Raw genomic sequence first — 7,793 nt, 5'->3', positions numbered from 1 at the left:
CGATGTGCCCTCGAAACCCTCTAATGGCCGTGTATTCAAAGTTTGGCCTCTTTGATGTGAACCCTAAAGCACCTATTTTTAATAGTGAGCTAGGGCTTCGCGTTATTTTCATTATTTGCAAAATTATCCCTCAACTTTGGATAATTGCAATTTGGTCAGGAGACAAAATATACTGTCCATAAAGCCTTTTTTCTTAATTAATAGGAATTTTTAATTAAAGGGGCTTTTTTTTTTTCCAAATTAAACATTAAATGGGCTAATTTAAGCTCAAATTGGACCTCGGGACCTTGGTGAATTTTTTGGAATTGCCCCCTAGCTAGCTGAATTCTGCTCTTTGAGCTTTGGTTCACCACTCGTCGATTTCAATCCATTTTCCACCGCCGATCCAATTAAATGTAAATGCAATATGATACTAAAAATAAATATGAAAAATGATCTGATTATTTTTTGTAGGAATTAAAATTAATTCCTAATTTTTATGCAAAATCAATGAGTAAAAAGATAGTCAAAATTTAGGCGTTAACACATCCTCTGAAGTACTTCCGTCTGAAGCTTCTCCATGTCTTTCTGAACAACATTATGAGAAGACTTCGTGTCCAGTAGCTCTCCAATGAAAACATTCAAAGTTTCTGTTGGTGTTAATTTTCTTGCGGGAGTTGTGCTTGCCTTTGTCAACTACTGTGCCTTGCCTTTGTCAGAGAAAACCATAACCTTTTGTAGATCAATCTCCCCCTGAATCTGAGCAGGGTCTTCATCTGAAAGTACTTGTTCAGGCTCACCTACAACTGGTTCCTTCTCTTTCGAGATCCCTTCTCAAACAGCGACAAAAGATTCCTCCAGCAAAGTTTGCTTCCCTTGAGCATTTGCATCAATTTTAGTGGGTTGCATAGATTGATCAGCAGTTTGCTCCATCTGAGCAATAGATTCATTTTGCCTCAGAACAACTGTTGAGGCTTGAGATTCATCTTTCTTCTTTTCTTGAATATCTGCTAACTGAATAGAAATCACAGCAACAACTTCCATGCCAACAATGAGAAATCCTTCTGCCTTGTCAACCTACATATCATCTTCAGAAGCTTTTGGACTTGGGATAGGCTCATCAGCATTTGTTGCATGTTCAAGCTCATTTTTCTGAGCATCACCTAACTCCTCGTGCTTTCATGAAATAATTTTTCTTCTTTTCTTTCAGCAAATTTCTCTCTATCTGCAACATCCTCTGCCCACATATCAATGTATTATTCCTGGGTAAGTTTTCTTTTTCTTTCTGCCTTCTTGCAGATGTCTCTTTGATGTGAATCGTTGCGGAAGTTGATCGTTCTACGAAGATCTATGAGTTGCGAATTTGCTAACCTCAACCCCTAATCGAACCTGTGATTGGTAATCTCGGTATGAACGCGACCTGTTGACGAACCCGTGTCAACCAATCAATGCTATAACGCCACGAACAAGAGAATTCGCGATCTTGCTCGATAAGTTGAATTCGATCGCCACAAGGAAACCTTGATAAAATCTAGTCTTCAAGAGAACTCAAAGAAGAAAACCTCTCTGTATAATATTGTGAATCAAAGTTGCATATCAGAAACTTATAAGCTCCCTTATATAGGGTGCTAACCCTAATAAGGAAAAATTACAAAAATATCCTTAATTAATGAAAATTCGCCTAAAAATAGAAAAAGGCCTAAAAGTCCATCTAAATGATTTCGAAAAGCTAAAAAACGTCGTCAATCATTACTAAAGTAGTAAGTATTGATCGGTGGCTCGTTTCCAAGTGTCTCGAAGTCATTGTAACCAAAAAGTAATAAAAACTGTGAATCTTAATTTTTTGTTCCTCTTGCATAATTCCATTCCATTTATTCGAATCTACTGCAGAAACTTCATATGCTCATCTCATCGCATCGTTCAGCGGCATGTTCAGTGGGTACAAGTGCATCTACAGAATCCCTTATCACAGTTCTTCACCTGGCATTTGAAGTAGCTGCAAAAGCCCCCACAGTCTTGATCTACAGTGCAAGGGTGGCCTACGATGTCTTCAACCACTGCAGGAGGCCAGCAAATGCAGTTTTGGTTCACACATATTGCATATGGATTACGACATTGCACCGTGCAGTCTTTGTTCGTTGTGCACTTGGCTCCATAGCTTGGGACGTCTGTCCAAGTCAATGTGCGATAAGTGAGTATGTGCTTGCTATGGGATGATAATATAAGGTGTCTCAAAAACCAAACCAAAAAACTACCTAAAACCGATTATCAAACCAAACTGACTCGAATTTCGTTGATTTTCAGTAAGAAAAATGAAAAAATTGACTTTTTTTTTTTTGATTTCGCTCAGTCCAAACTGAACTAATAAACAATCAAATCCCAATGAGAAAAGTAAAAGATAAAATGAATTGGGCACGTTCTCCGAATGGCAAGTTGAACATGGGAAAAAAAAGCGAAAAAGAAAACCGACAAAATGAACCGAACCAAACCAAACCCAGTTCATATTTAGTTTGGATTGAGGATCATTTTGAAACTAATACACATCTAAACAGTTCAGTTCGATGCCGATTTCCTGAAAAATCGAACCATTAGCACCCCAAGGTGATTAGAGAGAGAGAGAGAGAGAGAAGAGAAGAGAGTAACATGCTACGAGGAGCAACAGCATAACTATGAATGTGAATTGACACGAACTCTTCTTCTCCATGTCTTGTATGCTGCAGAAGACCATAGATCTAAGTAGAAGAGATAAGATAAGTTAAGCAGGTAGTTCATTGGTAATATATAGTAGAGCTTGGCAGTGTTGTACTTACTAACTTCACATTTAGAATTTGATTTGCATCGCTCTATGATTGGCAAGAAGATCTCCATATCTTGATTATAGAAGGATCTTTTACCAATTTAGGGAATAAGTATCACTCATTACTAATTTAAGCTTTTCGTTCCCTAACTTTTAAGCCCTTAATTACTAACCAAGCTCTACCCAAACTTGAGGGAAAACCTAGCAAGGATACAAGCGTTTCTTTTAAGTGGGAACAAATTAAAAATAATCGCTTGTGTTGCTTACAAAAATGAATAATGAAAGCCATTTTCACTTGGTTAGGCATAAATTATTGTCAATAATAAAAATGAATTTCGTTAAGTGATTCCTATAAGCGATATAACTAATCATTTTTTTAGAAAATATTTTTCAAATCTACACTTTTCAATGAAACAGATTTACCCTCAATATTGAGCAAAAAAGAACTAACGAAAGAAACTTGCTCTCAATAATTATTCTAATGTTCTCGCCCTTGAAAATATTAGAGGAATCAATGTCAAGTTGTTTTTGTTTGTCTGTAGCAGTTACTTCTTCCAAATTCAATAAATGGATGTCAAACTTCATCAACTTATGGGGGGACAAATTGAAATGAAAATATTTACTATTGAGAAATAATTTTTGGGTCAAACTTTGAATTTGGGGTTTTTGCACTAAATCAAGCCATTTAATCTGAAAAACACCATTCTTACATGAAAAACTTGTTTTAGAACCCAATTTAAGTTTCAATTTTGTGAAAAATGGTCTGATTTAGGCCTAATTTGGCATTTTTTGAGCAACCGAGTCGGTCGGATCAAGCTCATCCGACCCAATAGTGTTCATCATCTTCTTCACATGTCCTCCTCGTGCGTTGAGCAGAAATCGATCCCATCTTTGCCGCTGCGTGAACCCGATCCGGACCAGACCATCTTCAGACAAAATTCGTGATCCTTCTAGAGTGCCCATGCCACGTCTCACCCCCCAGAATGATTCCACAACGTTCCTTCTCATTTTGGCTTTTTATGGGAGCAAAAATGGTACAAATTAGGTGAGCTAGCGCTCAGATATGGGAAAAGGACAAAAATACCTATTCATGGGGGAATATTTGAACTGGCATTGCTCGTACAGAGAGAGAGGGCGCGCATACGAGGTGAAGATGATGAGCGTAAAAAGAGAGAGAGAGGTCAAGAGGTCTGGAGTTCCAAGAATTTCGAAGAAGAGGAAGAGAGGCCGGTTTTTCGAGACTCTCTCATACGCGTAAAGTAAGGGTTAGAGGGCTCGAGAGAGAGATTCCAAGGTCATGTGCATTTGAGAGATGTTCACCTACGCCTCGATTATTTCCTGTGTCACTGTTGAGCTCCATCCGTCGTCGGCGCTACCCTAAAAGGTAGCACAAAACCCCCCTTCCCGACTTCCCCATTCTGTTTTTCCATTTTTGGTCGAGTTTGGTTCCGTTTGACTTTTGGGTCAAATGGAGGCAAACAAATCGCTCCTATACATTGTTATGTGTTCATTTAGCTTCGTATGAGTCTCCTTGCATCTCGATTTCGTTCATTGAGCTCTAGATTCGCGCACTCTCCAATGCACGTTAGGTGATCGATTACATGCATTGGGTGGTTCAGACCCCCTATTTCGAGGCCGGGTTTCATGTTGATTCTACATCTTTTAGTGGCCTTTTCTTGTTCGGTCATGTTCTATATGCGTAGTAATACATATTGATGTGTAGTTTATTTATTGGACGTGCTCGATTGTTGAGATTTGAGGTCGGGAATATGTTAAGTTGATCTGATTTCTACTCTGTTTCTGGTCAAATATACCGACTCCTCTACTTCGGGGTCATTTTTCTCCTTCGTCTTACATGCTTTAAGAGTCGTTTTTGTTCCATAACGTTCCTCGTACGTAGCTCTTTGTGTTGGTATGTCGTTTCACCGTTGGTTATGATCGGAGTGCATGAAAATTGCTCAAGAAGTTGCATCTATGAACTAGTTATTTCGGGTCTGGAAATTTTTTCCAAGTGTTCATGGCATTAATAGTTCATACCCCTGACTTCAAGGCTGGTTTTCTTTGACATTTAATGCATTTTTAGGTCCGCTTTTTGGCCAATGGCTTTCCTCACACTTTCTCTAAGCCTTTAGGGCTATACTAAGGATGACGTGACTTGTCTTGATGTGTTTTATCAGCATATGTTTTTTTTTAATCTTTGGTTGTGCATCTACTTTATTGATTGTGATTGGTAGGATTAATATTCATAATCTGCATGATAGCCTAAATTTAGACTCCCCTCACCTAAAAACTATGCCTACGTGAAATCTTGGTGAGGATAATCGCTCGATTTTAGGTACCAAAAGGGTGCTGGTAGGAATACCGGTGTAACCAAGTCCTCGAGCCCAAAGTCTCCGGTTCCACAGTATCGAACGATTTCTCCCAATCGTTCGATAAGGTGTCCAACCAACCTTCCAAAAATGGTCGGTGCAATTGCTTTTGCTTGGACACATTGCACATGTCACTCGATCACCCCGAGATCAAATTTGATTTATCTCGCCGCAACTTGATATGGGCCTGGATGGGCCCGAGCTAAGCCCATCCTGGAGGCTTAACAACCCATTAGCTTGGTTATGTTTTTCGAGATTGGGCGAGCCGGAGATTGTAGGGATCGGTCGAGTCTCGAGCTCTCCCGTAGTCGATCGTCATCCATCGTCGCGGCCAGTGATCGGCCGAAACCATAAGAAAAAGGAAAAAAAAAGAGGAAACAAAATAAGAAGAGAAAAAATAGAAATAATTACAAGAATTGAATTTTCTTAAAAGAAAATTTAAAAATAAAAATAAAAATAAAAAAATTATTGAAAGGTGTACATGGGGGAAAATCAAATATGATTTTCCTTACCAAACGACAAAAAATATTTTTCAAGTCTTTTTCATATTTCAGCTTAACATAAAAAAATATTATTATTTTCTTGGAAAATAACTTTCCAGAATTCATTTTCCCAAAAACATCACATTTTCGGTGAAATAAATGGAGCCCGAATATGAAAATAATTAAATGAATAAGCATAAAGAACAAGGGGGGTTGTTGGTAATGTTTAAGCAAGATTGAGTAAGAACATGTGGTAGAAATGTATTTAGCTAATAACTATAATTTACGAAATTAATTCGTCATAATATAGTGATAAGATATATTACCCCTTTTCTTTTTGACATTATTTTGTTGCATTTTTTAGTTACAGTAATTTGGTATTCAATCAATCCTAATGTTTCATCTAAAGGAAGCTATGCCGATCTTTGGCCCTGTGTTGGTGTCGGATAAACCCAATTTGACTCATTTATGTAAATGGATTATCTGCACTATTTTCGGGCTTGTTTATTCAATAAAACTAGCCTTGTTCGAGTTATGCATTCTAAATCAATTCGTGTTGACGTGATTATCCTTATAGCTTGACACGTCGCACACATCACTCCAGAGCGGATTTAACAAAAAAATTATGAATGATGTTATCGATAAAAGAAAATCATTTTCGATAAAGATAAAAACTGTGAATCTTAATTTTTTCTTCCTCATGCATAATTTCAATCCATTTATTCGAATCTAATGCAGAAACTTCATATGCTCATCTCATCGCATCGTTCAGCAGCTTTTTCAATGGGTACAAGTGCATCTGCAAAGTCCCTTCTCACAGTTGTTCACTTAGTATTTGAAGTAGCTGTAGAACCCCCCGCAATCTTCATCTCTAGTGCAAAGGTGGCCTACGATGTCGACCGCCACAAGAGGCCCAACATTTGGGGAGCAAACATAGTTTTGGTTAAGACAGGCTGTATTTGGATTACGGCATTGAAACATGTAGTCTTCGTTCGTTCTGCACTTGGCTCGATAGCTTGGGATGCCTGTCAAAGTCAATGCATGATAAGTGAGTACATGGTTGCTATGGGGGTGATAATATCAAACCAAACTTATTCGAATTTCGTGGATTTTCGATTTAGAAAATTAAAAAAAAAATGAATTTTTTCCGATTTCACTTGGTCCGAACCAACCTAATGAACAACCAGATCCCCAGTGCGAAAAGGAAAAGATAAAATAAATTGGGCATGTTCTCGGAATGGTAAGTTGAACAGGGGCAAAAAAAAAAAGACAAAGAAAACCGACAAAATGAATCGAACCGAACCAAACCTAGTTCACATTCGGTTCGGATCACTAGTCATTTTGAAACTAATGCACATCTAAACAATTCGGTTCGACGCCAATTTCTTGAAAAATCGAACCATTGGCACCCCAAGGTGATATGAGAGAGAGAGAGAGAGAGAGAGAGAGAGAGAGAGAGAGAGAGAGAGAGAGAGAGAGAGAGAGAGATTAACATACTGCGAGGAGCAACAGTGCAACTACGAATGTGAACTGGCACGAACTCTTCTTCTACAGGTCTTGTACGCTGTAGAAGACCACATAACTAAGTAGAGGAGATAAGATAAGATAAGCAGCAATTCATTGGTAAATATAGTAGAGCTTGGCAGTGTCGTATTTACTAACTTGACCTTTATAATTTGATTTGCATCTCTCTATGTTAGTGGCGTTGGAAACTTGATTGTGCTTAGTTTCACGTGATATATGATTAGTTTCTCTTGCTTCAATTTGAACATTAAGATATTCGTCCTTGATACGCCTCGATGAGCTGTAATGTTAAGAGGCCCGAGATTTGTCCAAAGTGTTGGTCCGTGAGTAGTCGTTTCTCAACAATATTACGATGCGCTCAGTTAACCATTTCCCAAGCCGTCGGTTGTTTCGGAAAACTGATCATAACTAATTCACGTGGTGTGATCAGTTTCCCTTAGTTGTTTGTGAGCACTGAGATATTCATCATTAAAAATGCCTCAGTAAGTTGCAAAGTTAGAGGTTGATTTTTTGGCTCTAGTGTTGGGCTTGCACTTGAGCACCTTCACAACAACATTAGGACGCACTCGGCTGGTCATTTCCCAAGATGTTGGTTGTTTTGGAAACCTGGTTATACCTAGTATCACATGGTATGATTGGTTT

Source organism: Rhodamnia argentea, chromosome 1, assembly GCF_020921035.1.
Source record: "Rhodamnia argentea isolate NSW1041297 chromosome 1, ASM2092103v1, whole genome shotgun sequence".
Classification (NCBI taxonomy): domain Eukaryota; kingdom Viridiplantae; phylum Streptophyta; class Magnoliopsida; order Myrtales; family Myrtaceae; genus Rhodamnia; species Rhodamnia argentea.
The sequence above is the reverse complement of the archived record's forward strand: the minus strand, read 5'-3'. Positions refer to the sequence as shown.